At 43.2% G+C, this 16,324-nt stretch overlaps 1 protein-coding gene across 1 annotated transcript in view; it reads right to left on the bottom strand.

The window, feature by feature from the left end:
• The window catches only part of MID1 (midline 1), a 180,926-nt gene extending 164,841 nt beyond the window's left edge, over window positions 1-16,085 (bottom strand). The window contains exon 1 of the mRNA XM_029241212.1: window positions 15,825-16,085. The gene's annotated coding sequence lies outside the window, so the exon portion shown is untranslated. The remainder of the gene's footprint in view (window positions 1-15,824) is intronic.
• Window positions 16,086-16,324: the final 239 nt, after the last annotated feature.

Raw genomic sequence — 16,324 nt, 5'->3', positions numbered from 1 at the left:
GGACTTCCCTGGTGGCCCAGTGGATAGGACCCTGTGCTCCCAATGCAGGGGGCCCAGGTTTGATCCCTGGTCAGGGAACTAGATCCCGCATGCACGCCGCAACTAAGAGTTCGCATGCCACAACTAAGGAGCCGGTGAGCCACAACTAAGGAGCCTGCCTGCCACAACTAAGGAGTCCACCTGCCGCAACTAAGACCTGGCACAACCAAATAAATAAATTTTTTTAAAAGATATTTTATTATCTATCCAATTTTATATCTGTTAAGATAATCATGATATCCAGTGTAAGTGATACAACATCAATACAAAGTAAAACAAAACCACACTTGCGTGAAGTCTTATTTTAATGTTGTGTGTTCAATTTGTATTTTAAAGTATTGAGTATAAGCTATTTAAGAAACAAGGGCTGTTATCTTTCTCCATTAACCACTAAGCTTCAGCCATAATGTGGAAAAACACATTTGAAGAGATTAGTAGTTATCGCCAGTGCCCAGATGGGCACCCAAACCTGGGATACAGGCCCATTTGGGTGTGACAATTTTACCTGGGAGATACGAACACACCTACATTGGATTATGAAGCATTTCTTCACCTTTTAAAAACCAATACAAATGAGATACCACTATACACCTACTAGAATGGCTAAAATAAAAATAGGGTCAACAACTAAAGCTGGAGAGGATGCAGAAAACCTGGATCACTGACACTGTGCTGGTAGGTATGTACAAAACGAAATATGTATTTACCACGTGACCCCGCAATTACACTCTACGGTCACTTATTCCAAAGAAATGGAAATTTATGGTAACACAAAATTCTGTACACAAATGCTCATAGCACTTTTATCTGGAATAGCCCCAAACTAGAAACAACCCAAATATCCTTCAACAGGGTGAATGGTTCAACTGTGGTACATCCATACCGTGGAATACTACTCAGTAATGAAAAGGATCAAACTACTGATAGATACAACAACTTGGATGAACCTCCAGAGAAATATGCTGAGTGGGGAAAAAAAGCCAATCTTATATATGATTACATTTATATAATATTCTTGAAGGGTCGAAATTATAGAGATGGAGATCAGATTATTGGTTGCCAGGGGTTAAAGATGAGGGATGGGGTGGGTGAAGAGTGCACAGCACCGCCTTGTACATCGTTTTGCAATTTCCTATGGCTCTAGAGTTATTTTAAAATAGAAAAAAAAAATTTAAACCATATTCTTATATCAGCAGAGCCCTGGGAAACAAAAGTATCCAGATAGCCATGTTCACAGTTGTAGGGTTGGTCAGTTTTACGGTCTCAGCTCTCAGTCGTGGCAATTCTAGGCACCATGCCCTGTAAACTACATTCTTTTCCATTTCTACCTTGTGAAGTATTTACTGTTCTGCTTAGTATTTCATTTTTGCTTTAAGGACATAAATACATAAACATGAGTATAAATGTAATTTCGTTTCTGAGATAGTTTTAAATATAAGGTATGTAATATATACAAGACTGTAACCATTCTAAAGGATACAATAGATGAAGAGGAACAGCATTCTTGAATGATGCTATGTGACAAAGACTTTCCTTGACCAAACTTTCGTCAGGCTCCTCTGAGCTCTCCTCTTGACTAGGCCTCAACCTTGGCCTCTGTCCTGGCTGTGTCTGCACAGCCCAATGTTAGCAAGAATCCTGTGCTAAGTCAGTGTAGAGGTAATCCTCCACCCTTGATACCTGATCACTGCGGCCTGTCTTCAGCAAGAATCCCCCTACCCTTGATGTCTCCTCTTAGGTATTTTCCATCCACTGATCCCCTCTCTCTGCTCCTTGGCTATAACTTCCCAGCTGTCTCTGTTGTATTCAGAGTTGAGTCCAACCTCCCTCCCCTACGGCCACTGCAACAGTCCTGAATAAAGTCTTCCTTACTGTTTTAACAAGTGTCAGAATAATTTTCTTGGGCTTCCCTGGTGACGCAGTGGTTAAGAATCCGCCTGCCAATGCAGGGGACACGGGTTCGAGCCCTGGTCCAGGAAGACCCCACGTGCGGTGGAGCAACTAAGCCCGTGTGCCACAACTACGGGCCTGCACTCTAGAGCCCACAAGCCACAACTACTGAGCCCACGTGCCACAACTGCTGAAACCCACGTGCCTAGAGCCCGTGCTCCGCAACAAGAGAAGCCACCGCAATGAGAAGCCTGCACGCCGCAACCAAGAGTAGCCCCCGCTCGCCGCAACTAGAGAAAGCCCGCACACAGCAACGAAGACCCAACATGGCCCAAAATAAAAGAAATTTAAGAAATTTAAAAAAAAAAAACAATGAAAGAGAGTACGTAAAAATATTTTAAAGAAAAAAGAATAATTTTAACATATGAAAACTAATGATGATTGATCATGCTCATCAATGAGATTTGGTACTATTTTAGCATATTAGGAGAATTTGTCCTACAAAGGTATATTTTTCAGCAACAAATTAGTTTCCTCACACATTACAGGGATATTTTTATATATACATGCACACACACAGATATTTGCCTGAAGAGATAGATGCCTTTAGAGTATTACATCCATATAATACGTTACTCCACTGTGTGTACATGTGTCCACACATGCATGCCTCTGGGTGGGTAGGTATGTATTCATTCCAAGGCTAACAGGTGGAAATATCCATAAAACCAAGACTTCTCTGAAACCTTTAGTTTGTTTCCACCAAAAGAGAAGGTAACCTAACATTTCTTAAATGCCTGACATGTAACCAATACTCTAAGTGCTTTATACTTCATTTTTTATATATCATTCTTCATTTAGTTATTACATAAACCCTACAAGTTGGTAATAGCATTTCCATTTTATAGGTAAGGAAACTTGGGAGGCTTAAGGAATCAACCCAAGGTCACAGCGCTAGGAAGTGGCACATTAGGGGCCTCACTGGAGGATCTCTGATACTGTGCTTCCAAATCTACTGCCTGGAGTGATTCTCTCAACAACTGTATCACTGTCAAAATGTCAAACACCACTGCACTAGACCTGGCATTTTCTTTTTTTCTTTTGTTTTAAAGAAAGATCCCTTTCTTCCAAGGAAATCTTAACGAGAAGCCCAACATTTTGCAAGAGCAGAAAAGCAGAACACATCCAAGCTCTTCTTGCTGGAAAGGCAGGGAACTAGAGGATGGTCCTTACTCTTGCACGTCTTCCCTCTTCCTGAGTCTGGGCAACATCGTTCTCCTCCTGCCCTGGGCAGCTCTGCAGAAGTCTTAGGGCTCTGAGAAGCAAAGGTCAAGATACTTCACTGGACTACCACTGGCAGGGAATTCTCCAGGGATGCCTTGCATTTTGCACACCTTAGGAGCAGAGGCACTGACGGCCCTTGTTCCTCATGATCTTTTCAAAGCCTTTTATCTAGCAAACAACCTTGGGAGGTAGAGATAATGTCTCCCTCCAGAGCAATGGGCAGGTGTGTGCTTACTAGCAATAAGAGATTCAGAGTCTCTCAGCTCAGGATCCACACCCGGGAGGCGATTCTCCCGCCTGCCCGCACAACATCTACCTGGGGTCCTCTGTGTTGTCCTGAGGGAACCTGGGAGGCAAGGAGAACGAATGTGAACATGAAGCTCATGCCACTTGCAGTGCCATGAGTAATACAGTCCTCTGTCTCTGACCCAGGAGTCTCAGGTCTTCCGCCAGCATCCAAGAAACGGTGGCAGGCTAAGGTGCTGGTGTGCAAGTGGGATGAAGTCTCAGACACTTCACACTTATATAGTACTTACTCTGTACCAGGTGCTATTCTAAGTGGTAGACGAACAGTAACTCACTTAATCTTTATAACAACCTTAGAGTATAGGTACTATGATTATTATTTGCATTTTATTTCCATTTTACAGGGGAGGTAACTGTAATCACACACGATTGAGTAGTTGGATCATTTCCATAAAACGATAAGGATTTGCTGTGCATATTTATAAGCACTAAATGATCTTCCTTTTTTTTTTTTTATTTTATCAGTACGCGGGCCTCCCACTGTTGTGGCCTCTCCCGTTGCGGAGCACAGGCTCCGGACGCGCAGGCTCAGCGGCCATGGCTCACGGGCCCAGCCGCTCCGCGGCACGTGGGATCCTCCCGGACCGGGGCACGAACCCGCGTCCCCTGCATCGGCAGGCGGACTCTCAACCACTGCGCCACCAGGGAAGCCCTGATCTTCCTTATTAAATGAAAAAACATACATTGAAACCTCAGACCAATGCAACTGTCCTCCTCTTGTTGGTCTTGAACATAAAGCTCCAGTCTTCAATAAGGGTGACGGAGGACCACTACACTGTGCAAAAATATGAAAATCATTTTATCAATGATGCATCTTGACATTTGGCAATCTGGGACGAAAAGCGGAAACTATTTCCTTAAAGACTTTCCAGGACCTTGAGTATTTCAAGTGTAAGCTCTTACTTCCTTGGAAAATGGTCACAATTCCAACAAACTGAATACTAACAACATAAGCATCCTCCCCAAATTAGACCCTCGATAGCGAGCTTTCAACACTTTGGAGGTTATCTTTACTTTATAAAGCTCGGCCTCTTGACATGCTCTGGCTAGCGAGTAGAAGAGAAAGTGATCAACAGGCTTAGAAATCCAGACTCTCACATGAATGTATGCTGTGAACCAGCCCCACTTCCATTCATATAAACTCTTTAGAATTAGCTACATTACTACAGGAGCCCCTTTTGGATTATTTCGAACATACTTGGGGAAAGGCAACAAGCTGTATCTCTTTGGTGAATGATTAGAAAGGTAGGTAGACTGAAAAATGAACGTCAAGAACAATCTGAAATGGAAGATGTAAACAGACGTTGCACAAGAAATGCAAATGGCCCTTAATATACTCAAAGTTGCTCAACATCACTCACAAGAGAAATGTACACAGCGATATCTCTTTTCATGGATCAAGTAGACAAAGATGTACACGGTGGACAATGCCCTGTCTTGGGGAGGCTCTGAGGAAGCACTCCCACACCCTGGGTAGGCAAATTTAGTTATTCGTCAAAATTAGAAACTGCAATACACCCTTTGACCCAGCAATCTCACTCCTGGGGATTTACAATTCAGACACACATCCTCCACACAAACTGGCGAATGCACAAGCCTTTTCTATGTACATTGTTTAATGGCAAAAGATTGGACACAACCAATGCGACCAGTACGAAAAGGATCAAGTGAATTATGGTATATTGTCACTACGGAAGGCTATGCAGTTGTTGGGAAAAAAAGAAAAAAGAAAGGACGGAGGGAAGCTCTTTGTGCACTGTTACGAAAAGATCTCCAGGAAAAATTGTAATGTGAAAAAAAAAAGAAAAGGTTGCAAATAGGGTATACGGAACGCCACTATTTATGTAAAATGAGAGAAATATATTTGTATCTGCCTATGACAATCAGAAAAAATTGCTGGGAGTCTGCCATCAACACCTAGAAATAAATAACATCATAGGAGCCACAGAGTATATTTCACCACTTCCGGTAGCTTAGAAGTGACAGTGTTTGTATACCAATTAGGGATTCCAGAAATCTTCTGAAGAAGTTTTTCTTCAAGATGCTAGTATTCAAATTAGCATAAGGATCAGACATGGAAAACAATCCTCTGAGTTGACTGTTTCAATCAACTTTTGAAGCCCCCTGGGATCACAGTTAGGGCTTGTGTCTATCCCAATTACTTTCATACTGTTTCTTTAAATGATCCACAGCTAATCAGCAATTTACCTGGTTAAAATTCAGTTTGGGAGTGCTTTGAAGGGGACGCTCCCTTCTTAGGTTTTCTGCCTGCAGACACAGGATTTGCAAAGGAGCTAACAACAAAGGGATTTAATCAGAAAACAAGAGCAAACGGTTGATTTCTGAAGAGGAACCACGAATACATATTCTTGTGGGCTCTTGCCTGATTACATTTGTTAATAAGGAATGCCAAAACGTGTGCACCAAAAACCCTTCAAGGTCTTTTGGTAGCAAATTATACTTGTAAATTTGATATCAGATGATCACTGGAAGAACTCACACTCTTTGAAGATTTGAATTCATAAACGTATGAAAGAAATAAACGTTTTTTTCCTCTAGTGATAGAAAGTATTAAACGGCAGGAAAAAAAATGTGCTTGAAATCAACTGAGGAAATAATTCATTTTGAAAATTATTCAATAAAAATGTTAAATAGGAAAAATATGTTGAGCCAGTTTTGACTGGATGAATAAACCAGAAATATGCAATGGACAAACTTAAGGATGATGGGCTGAGAAGTATCCCATCAACCTCCCCGTCTTATTTAATTTTTTCGTTATTCAACTATGCCACAGTCATCTGTTCCATCCCCATAAGACAAAGAAAGGAACACTACTTCAGATCAGCAGAAAACTGGCCAGCCTCTTGGAGCCTTTAAGAGGGCAGTGGCTCCGGATCAAGGAGAAACGAATGTCTTCGAAGACTGCATCTTAGATTGTTCTGTTAATACATAAAATCCTCTCTCTTTAGCATGCAGAAGACTCATTTCAAAAGGAAAAGGCAAGTCCATGAGGATTACTTTGGCTTCCTGGAGGTCAGAACTAAATACACAAAATGAATAAAATGACACTGAAATAAACAAGAATGTGAAATTGCTCATCCACAGGAATGATGTAACGAATCCCGACATAATTTCCAGGCAGAGAAGCAAAACTAGGTCAAAGCACGTTGGCCTAACATAATAAGCATTTTTGCTCCCAGAATTTTACCATGTAGGTTGTGTCTGCAGGCATTAATGTCTTCTGTTATCAATGTTCGGGGCTGTCACAAACTATTCATATCTTATCACTCTTTGTTAGCTAAACCAAAACAATGTAGTTTACATGTGAACTATTCAATTCTGACAGCTGAAATGTTAGAGAGGGGAAATGTTAAAAATATTCAGAAAGTGTCTCCTCCAGGCTAAGAAGCATTAAACAATAAATATTCATTATTTAATAGTCTCCTATCGTGTTTTTCTCTACACAGAAAGCCATACCTCTCTCAATCAATTATTACGACTTCGTTTCCTTCTTTCACTCACAGTCATATAAAAAGGGCAGCCGCGTCAATATCTCCTTAGAAATCCACTTTGAACACTGACCAAGGAAAAAAACCGCGGCACTCACTGGAGAGCCAATTTTTCTATTCTGCTTTCCCCATAGGTTGACTGAAATAACTCACACTTTCTTCTCCCTTCTATTTGTTCCAGTTCACTTTTCTGCACTATCTCCACCAAGCCCAGCTGACTAATTCGTAGAAAAAAAGGCCTCATCTCACTCCTTAAACTTTCTTCTGCGTAAACATAATCCTCCTAGTTTTTACTCGACAAAGTAGCACAAAAGCAAGTATAAGACTAGTTGGTTTCTTTCCTAAAAGTGATACAGTCTTTCCTGATTCTTGATTCACTCTAAACCATCAACCTATTTGAAAATTGTGCTGGGATTTATTAGCACATTAAATTAGTATGTTACCCCCAAACATCCAAATTACACCTTACTAGAAGGCACGCAGTACAGTCAAAAGAGAATAAGATAAGGAAACTAGAAGACGACCCAGGTTCTAAATGTAAACTTTGCTCCCTGATGGAAGGTAAAGCATTCCCCTGTACGAACATTTTCAAGCCATGAACGCTCAACTTTTAACCAGAACTTTCTGTCTGAATTCCTAATGCATCTCCTATAGGAGACTTGATTCTGTGTAGATTTCTAATATTTGGTGATGCCTTCCATTTACATTTCGCTTTATCTGGCCACCCATGTAGTTACTGGTAACTCAGCAGGGCACTCAACGAATTCCAGTTGTCCACAAACAGCTCCTTTGCTCTTCATTGCTTAGGGAAGTTCACTTCAAAATACATGCAACTGAAGCCACACTTCACAAGTGGACATATAACAAGTAAGACAGTCTACCTCGTGGACCCTTTGAAAATGTATTAGTCCTGGTGTCTCCATAAACCACTCAGTGTCTCAGATATTTCTACTTCATCAATTTACCCGTAACTCTCAGATGGTCTGTCACACCCAGAAGCAGTGAAAATGCTTTGTCCAGCACATGACTTGATTTTCACTGCAGAAAATGTGGCCGCCATCTGCATGGGGCAGAGCGTAAGACTTCAGTGTCCTTCCAGAAACAGACGCTCAGTTGCTGAGTGACCTTGGGCACGCCACTCATCTGGCAAAATAAACCCACTGCACACGGACCAAAGGCTAAAACATCAGGTTGGGCTCAGTGAGAAGCAGCAGCAGATTCATCTCTGTTTTTAGGCTTTGAGCTGTTGGACAGCATGTCCCATTTCTTAACCATTTCTGTAGTCCCATCAAGGAGTGTATAAGACAAGCTGCCTACCGAGCTCTGGGTTGTGGCCTCACCCAGAACACAACCGAGAGGACTAGATGGCTAAGCAACCACAATCTAATTTTTCTCTATTGTCAATCCATTCAGGCCTTTGCTCTTTCCCCAACCTTTCTAATGCCCTTTCTTCCTCACACCCCTCTGATCTTAAAGGGCATTTTCCATTCTCTTTCCTGCCAAAATTCATCCAGCATGCACCTGAAAAATATTTGATTCTTCTTTCATTTTATTTTTTATTTGTTTTTCATTGCAGGACAGTTGATTTACAATGTTGTGCTAGTTTCAGCTGTACAGCAAAGTGACTGTTATACATATACATGTATCTCTATTGTTTCCAGATTCTTTTCCCTTATAGGTTATTACAAAATATTGAGTATAGTTCCCTGTGCTATACAGCAGGTCCTTGTTGGTTATCTATTTTATATATACTAGGATGTATACGTTAATCCCAAACTCCTAATTTATTCCTCTCCCCCGCTTCCCCTTTGATAACTGTAAGTTTGTTTTCTATGTGTGTGGCTGTTTTGTATATAATTTCATCTGTATCACTTTTTTTAGATTCCCCATATAAGTGGTATATGATATTTGTCTTTGTCTGACTTACTTCACTTAGTATGATAATCTCTAGGTCCATCAATGTTGCTGCAAATGGCAAAAAATATTTATTGATTCTTATTGGGTGTCAAGGCACTGTGCTTGGACTTGAGGTTTTCAAGGTAATTAAGACGTAACTCTTGCTCTTGAGTAACTCAGTCCCGAGACAGGCAGACAAACGAGTAACTGGAAATATATACACCGTTTAGGATACTTCTGTGGATAAGAGGAAGTTCCAGCTATATCCTTTCCATTTATTGTGATCCAAACAGACAGTGCTCAGCGTACAAAGACTGCACTTACAAACAACCCAAACCCACAAATGCCACCAACTCCCCTCACTCGGTCCCCTGTGGTTCCCTGGCTGTCATTCACAAAGACCCCAGGGAGTCCAGAAGTTCCGTCAGGATGCTGAGAAAAGAACAAGTGAAGAGGTTCAACCCACTGGCAGACACACCAGCAAATCCCGTCTGCCAAAGGCACAACCCTGCCCGCAAATATTGTCCCTGAAAGAGCATTCGTGATTTCTGCAGCTCCAGGCTCTAGTGGCTGCTATTTCCCCAATTAAAGGTTCATCCTGAGGGTTTAAGGGCTGAGTCAAGAGTTTTAGCGCATTCATATTGTTCCTCTCCCAACATCGGGTTGAGACTATTGTCTAGAAGAAACAGGAGTGTGGTTTGGAGGTGGGAGAGGGGAGGGTGGGAAGATGGGAAATTATGGGAACTCAATTCACTGTGTATTAGGATAGGCCTGGGAGACACATCCCAGTGGGACCCAGAAGATACTAGAAGGGTGGAGAAAGGTGAAAACTAGTGCAAACCTTTCGTATTTCAGATATGCAAGACTGGCCTGTTACCAAGAGTTTGGCAACCCCTTCTCCTTCTATGTTCCGTCCTGTATAACATGGAAGCATGTCTTCAAACGCAGAACTTAATCAGATTGGTTATTTTTTAAAATAGTGTTTTAGTCTCAATCATTGCACCATTTCTCACTGGAAAATGTTCCGGGTTTCGAACAACAAACTCTTAGAGCACAAGCATTCCTAGATTGGGGACTGCCTATGAGTTATTTTTTTCTATTGAGAAAAATGAATTGACTATTTACTAATTATGGTAAACTTATTTAAACTAGGAATTCATAAATTCCTACAAATGGATATGTGGGTAAAAATTAACTAAATTTCACAATTACAAATCATTTCTCAAGTCTCAGTTCAGGAAAGTTTTGGCTACCATCAATTTATTAAGCGGATTCTTATCCATATAAATATAGCTGCAGGGACTGTAGCAAAACCATGTTTGCAGCCCCAAAGTGGCCTGACGTCTAATAATCACTTAGAGTAGTTTTACTGAATTAACTAAGGAATATACTCATTCTGTAAGTAGTCAGTAAATGTCCTTGAATGATATAAGAAATGAAGGCGAGCCTTTGTATTATTTCTCCTTTTTGACTATTGCAACATAAATATTTGACTGTATATAAAAATCTACTACTGATGATCAGCACCTCTTCCTTTTTTTTTTTGGTTGCCGTTTTTACTTAGAATTCTCTTTTATAGCACAAGGCACGTAAGTTCTTAGAGTTTTGTTTTGTTTTGTTTTGTTTTGCTTTAAAGGAAAGTCCCTTCTAAGCATTTTTTTCAGTGCCTCAATTTTCTCACCTCCTTAACACCACGTGACCTTCTGTAGGCCATTAACTATTCTGCTCTGTGTCAATGTACTGTCTTCCTCTGGCGGGAAAAAAGATCTTGTGGATCTGGAAGGCTCCCTAATATTTTGTCCTTTCATTTAAAGGAATTTCTAGAGCCTGCCAGTTCATAAAGCTAGGCAAACAATCTTCTACAACAGAACCCCTGAGATGCGTTTCATGTGAAATAAAAGGAATTAATAATGAGGCAGAAAGCATCGTGTTGATAAACTGTCCCATATCTTAATGGAGATTAGACTCCTGTTTGACCTGGCTTTGGAGCCCTTTCTTTAATCTCAGTGTATTTGATATTCTCTTCCTTGAATGAACTCCGTTTCACTGTGGCTTTGGTCACAAGATTAAAGAATCGCTAGCTAATTGTTCCAAATAAGCGAAGCAATTCCGTCTGATTCTGATCCGGCTCCCAGCAGAGGCGTCCACCGCCTGGCCTTCCATCATAGACACTTCAAGCCTGACCTCTGCAGGTGGATAATTGAAATGCACACCGCCCAATCAGATCTGGGTATTTCTTTTTAAAAATCCCACCAAGTTCTGAAAACACAAACATTCATATGTGCAACGGGGAAACTGATATAATATGCTGGACTTCCCTTTTGTTTTGTAAGTGGCTTTTTGAAAGTAGCAACCTCTTGACTGAAAAGCATTTAAATTACATCTGCAACATACGCTGGGCTGGTCGTGGTTAGCCATTAATTCTTTTTGCCTGTTGAGAAAAATCCAAACGATTTGGATGAACTGTGATCCTCAAATCATGCAGGCTTAAAAGTGCCCTGATCAGCCCCACCTTTTTCTAATCAAACAAATTACTCTTTGTTCAGTGACCAAATCCCCCTCTTTCACCAACGCACAGCCCAGGTTGCCATAGCTACCTTGGATGTCTATTTACCACACGGGATCAAAGCCAGGAGACATAAACATACACACGTAGCCTTAAAACTTGCTGGAATGTCTGAGGATAACATGCAACTACCAATTAAAGGATTTGCTCGCGGCCTACGCGGTCCCTAGCCAGGCAAACTACGAGTACACGTCATAAGGAATGGCAAGGAAAAGCCAACTTGAAAACACGATTTCAACACGACCAATAAAGATCTTTAATCTGACAGTAAGTCACGACTATAACATTCCCTGCCAAGGAGAGACAGTAGGGAAGAAATGAAAATTCTAATGTGCGCTGAAGATACTGGACCTCCAAAGCACGTGCTTTATGATGACGTAGAGGGGTGGGATAGGGAGGGTGGGAGGGAGGCTCAAGAGGGAGGGGACATGGGGACATCCGTATGCATATGGCTGATTCGCTTTGTTGTACAGCAGAAACACTATTTTGTAAAGCAATTATACTCCAATAAAGATATAAAAAATAAAACCAAACCAAACCAGAAAAACTTAAATAAAACCCTACAATGTCCGGTGAAATGTCCGGTTAGTTTCAGTATCTTTCTAGTTGGTGTCATAAAAGCTGCCTCATCTCAGTGTTGGGACAAATGAGAACAGAAATGCCTTTTACACTTTTACACGCTTGACTTTCAAATGAAGGAAAACATAAAACATACTTGGAACACCATATGCTGGTTACAGAATAAGAAAGGGGAAGCTGTAAGAGAGTCCCCTTTTAATCCCTAGATTCACTGTTGATTCTGAGCCTGTACAAGTAGCCTGTCTTTCTGGGTGGGTAGTATTCATCTCAGACTTGTACCTAATTTGCTGTGTATCCTATACTTCAACTTTCTCCGCCTTCACCTCACCAGTTGTTCAATGAGGATCAAAATGCCACCTCATTCTCTCCTGGGGATGTGGCAGAGAATAAATAGATCATGTTCGTAAAGGACTTTCTAATCCTCAAAGGAAAGATTAATACAAAGACATTCATTATTAAACCAGATGTCCTTGGGCATTTTAATTCCAATCTGAAGAATGCAAAACGGGCTAAATCAAACTGAGTCACAGCTTCCTCGTAAGAGCAACATCCTAGCCTTGTGAATTTAGCGGCTGCTTTAAAGCGCTGGCTCACCGCCTTCTCCTTTCCCTTCACGCTATAAGGCGACCGCAAGGATGTTTCAGTCCATCAGAAATAGAGTGAGTACCCTCTTCCCTTGGAGTGTTTTTTAAAATCATCAGGATATTAAAAGCACAAACTATATCTGGTAGGCAATTTTGTCTGAAGAACGTGATTTTTCACCCCCCCCCCCCGCGTGAGAAAGAATTATTTGTTCTTATTTGTAGGGACAATGGGTGGTGTGCTATTTCAGGATATTTGCAGTTGTGGGAATGCCACAGGCAAACCTGTTGTTTTTGGCTGGGCTGCTAGAACAGGTGGCCATGCCTTTCCTTTTGCCTGGGAACACAGCAAATTCCTTCTCAAGGAAGTTTCAGAAGTTTCCCTTTTATGATCAGAGGGCAGAGAAAGGTTGGCACACGCTTTAAAATTACTTCCTGATAAAGGCAAATAGGGTTCACCCTTTTCTTTTGGCCTAACTCAGCGTGACCTTAGGAACACTCAAAGAATACTATCCCTCTGCACCATTCTTTTGCCGCCAACCTAGCAGAAGGCAAATCCCCTCTGAACCTCATCGCCAGTCAGGCAGCTTTCTAATTCTGCAGGCCACTTCTGGCTACCCGCTGTGGCTAGTCAGGGGCGGGGGTCTCTCGGCTGCCACGCCATTGTTCAGCATTTGTGCAGCCCTAGGGACGGATCACTCCTCAGCGAAGAGATTGGATTTCACTGCTGAGCTGATGACACATGGACCTGTTTGATAGTTAACCCTGCAAATCCAGCTGGGGCTGCCGGGCTGAGATGACAAATTGGCTGGTGGGTGCAATTCACCCCACCTGGATGCAAGTTTTCCCCCAAGAGAAACTCAAATCAAGTTAGGTTTAATCCAAGTCAATAACTCCACCATCTCCTTCCCCTCCACATTCTTGTTCTGGCTGTTGCGGAACAACGTGTCAGATTCCTGAAACGCTGGACTGCCCAGATTCTTTGGATGGGCCATGACTCTTCCCCCCTCCTTTTTTGCCCGCCTCCCATCCCACCCCTAGCCCACCCTCTTTTCAAGGACTGCACAGGCCAAAAACTTATTGGACATACAGAGTTGTGGGATGAAAAGCTGCTGGGAGTTCCCTGGTAGCGCAGGGGTTAAGAATCCGCCTGCTAATCCAAGGAACACGGGTTCGAGCCCTGGTCCAGGAAGATCCCACAAGCCGCGGAGGAACTAAGCTCGTGCGCCACAACTACTGAGCCTGCGCTCTAGAGCCCGCGAGCCACAACTACTGAGCCCATGCGCCACAACTACTGAAGCCCGCGCACCTAGAGCCCATGCTCCGCAACGAGAAGCCACCGCAGTGAGAAGCCCACGCACCGCAACGAAGAGTAGCCCCCGCTCGCTGCAACTAGAGAAAGCCCGCACACAGCAACGAAAACCCAACACAGCCAAAAATAAATAAGTAAATAAATTTATATTTAAAAAAAAAAAAGAAAAGCTGCCCATTCATTAAATGACTAAGGAGTTATTCCATGTGTACCCTTAAAACTTCACTACCGGGCTGAATTCCAATTCACATGAATGCCAGAAGGAGCCAGGCATGAGAAAAATCATGCCAAGCTCGGGACAGCACGCCTCTGGCATCAGGCACAGGGAGTGCCTCCATTCCAGAGGAATCGTGTGGGAACAGAGATTCTGAAAAGTGAGCTCAGACACCACCGAGAGGACAGGTGGCTCCGCGCTGGATCAAATGACTTTCTTTGTTCCAGCCAAGGACCTTTGTCAAAAATGTTTTGCGTTCCTCTTTCTCCTTTTGCTAAATCCTTTCCATTTAGGCTTCTCGCTTCTTTTCCCCATCCCATCGGATTGCTCGTAAAAAGAATGGGGTCAGACCAATAAGTTTGCAGAACTTGAAACTGATCAGGGGCCCAGTCTCCAGCAAGGCAAGAGCAATTGACTGGAAACACACACACACACAGCACTTGCCGGTATAAGCGTGCTTTTCTGTGCTCACTGCCACTTGCCAAGCACACTTGTTTAGCGAGCAGGTGAGGGGGCCAGAGGCAGAGGGTCTTTTCAAAACCTGAGCGTACGGTGAGAGCTCTGCTTCACCTCCCCAGGCTGCAGGAAACGGACAGAAAGTTCTAACCCCCTCGCCCCAGCCCCTAAACGCAAAGTTTGCTTCCTATGCAAATCACTTTGCCCAAATCGCACAGGGTGGCCAGCACCCAACCCACTTAGAAGAAGAAAGTGCAGAGCTTGTCTGGTGGTAATATGGATGCTAGCTTTTCCCACCCACATTTACTAAGAGCTGGCAAGGGCGGTATCGCTCCTCTTGGAATTCTCTGCCCTTGTCAGCCTACTAGCATGTTTTTCCAGCCTTTCAGCCCTTTATGTGAGTACTGATCTTGATACTGAAATATTGACATAAGATTCTTCTAGAACTTTGGTTGAGTTATAAATCACACCCTTTTCTTGGCTTGGTACACTCACTTTTTTCTTTTCTTACTGGCAAAGCTATAAACCTCGGCCTGGGCTGATAAGGAATTTTATCACCATGCCCCGCAGCCACAGAAGAAGCTGCTGGTTTAGAAGCCTTTTCAAAGACTCATGGAAGTCATCCCCGAGCCGTTTCTCAGCTCACTACTTTCAGGGCTGTCTTCGCACGTCCAGAAGCAATAACAGTTTCAAAACTGCTAGAACATAAAAACAAATCTGCATTTTTCTGGAAGGACTGTCTGTGCTAATTTCGGGCTGGTTCCGCCTTCTCAGCCATAAACACAGTAAGTGCTCAGGATGGGAAGCCAAAATGAGATACGAGGCCCCGTGTAATTCTTTTTCAGGATATTCAGTTGTCTTTATTCTCACCCAAAGCATAGGAGAGAGGCTCAGAGCTCGAGATAGATCCTGAACAATAACTTCCAGCCGCTGCAAACTGGAATTGATTTACATATTCTAAGAACCGCTCTTAAGCCCTTTACAATGACTGCCTGACATCACCAATTCCCATGGAGAGAGGTGGGGGGAACCTCAGGAAATCTGCTTCTTGGGTTCCTTTAGGAAAATGCAGCCCCGTCTTTCCGCCAAATGGAAGGACTCGGCCAGGCATCTGCTCATCCGCAGTCACATCCCAGGGGTCCCAAGCGGCGCCCTCCCTCTCCACCCACCCGTGCAGCCCCCCGGAGCTCACCTGCCTCATGTTTAGACTTCCATCACCCATCCGGCAGGGAGCGAGCCGCCTCGAAGCCCACGCAGCGGTCTTCCAGGGGGAAACACCAAACCCAACAGAAGCCCGCAAGACAAAAGCAACTCAGCGAGATCCCCCGGCAGCTGGGAGCACGTTTTCTTCCTCTTTTTCTTTGATCTGTTGCTACACGCACTCTGCCCAAGACAACGTCAAGTTTCTCAAGCTTTGCTTCCTAGCCTATGAAAAGTCGGGCGCAGGGAAGCGAGGACCGCCTGGCTCTTATTTCAAATCGGGTCTCAGAGACGTCGTAGGTGGCTGGCTGGGGCCCCGGAGGAGTCTCGCCAATCAGGAGGAGGGGGTGGGCCCTGGGAGCCGGAGGGGCTGTCTCCGCGAGGATTCGAGAGCTTTCAGGATTTCAAGGACTGGAGGCAGCTGGAAACAGTCTCCGAGCTGAGCTCCCGAAGTAAAAGATGCGTTCTATTCTTATCTCACAGCTCTGGGTC

Source organism: Monodon monoceros, unplaced genomic scaffold (assembly GCF_005190385.1).
Source record: "Monodon monoceros isolate NGI ecotype Baffin Bay Population unplaced genomic scaffold, NGI_Narwhal_1 Super_Scaffold_22, whole genome shotgun sequence".
Classification (NCBI taxonomy): Eukaryota; Metazoa; Chordata; class Mammalia; order Artiodactyla; family Monodontidae; genus Monodon; species Monodon monoceros.
Note: the sequence above shows the minus strand (reverse complement) of the source record. Positions and strands in the feature narration are given on the sequence as shown.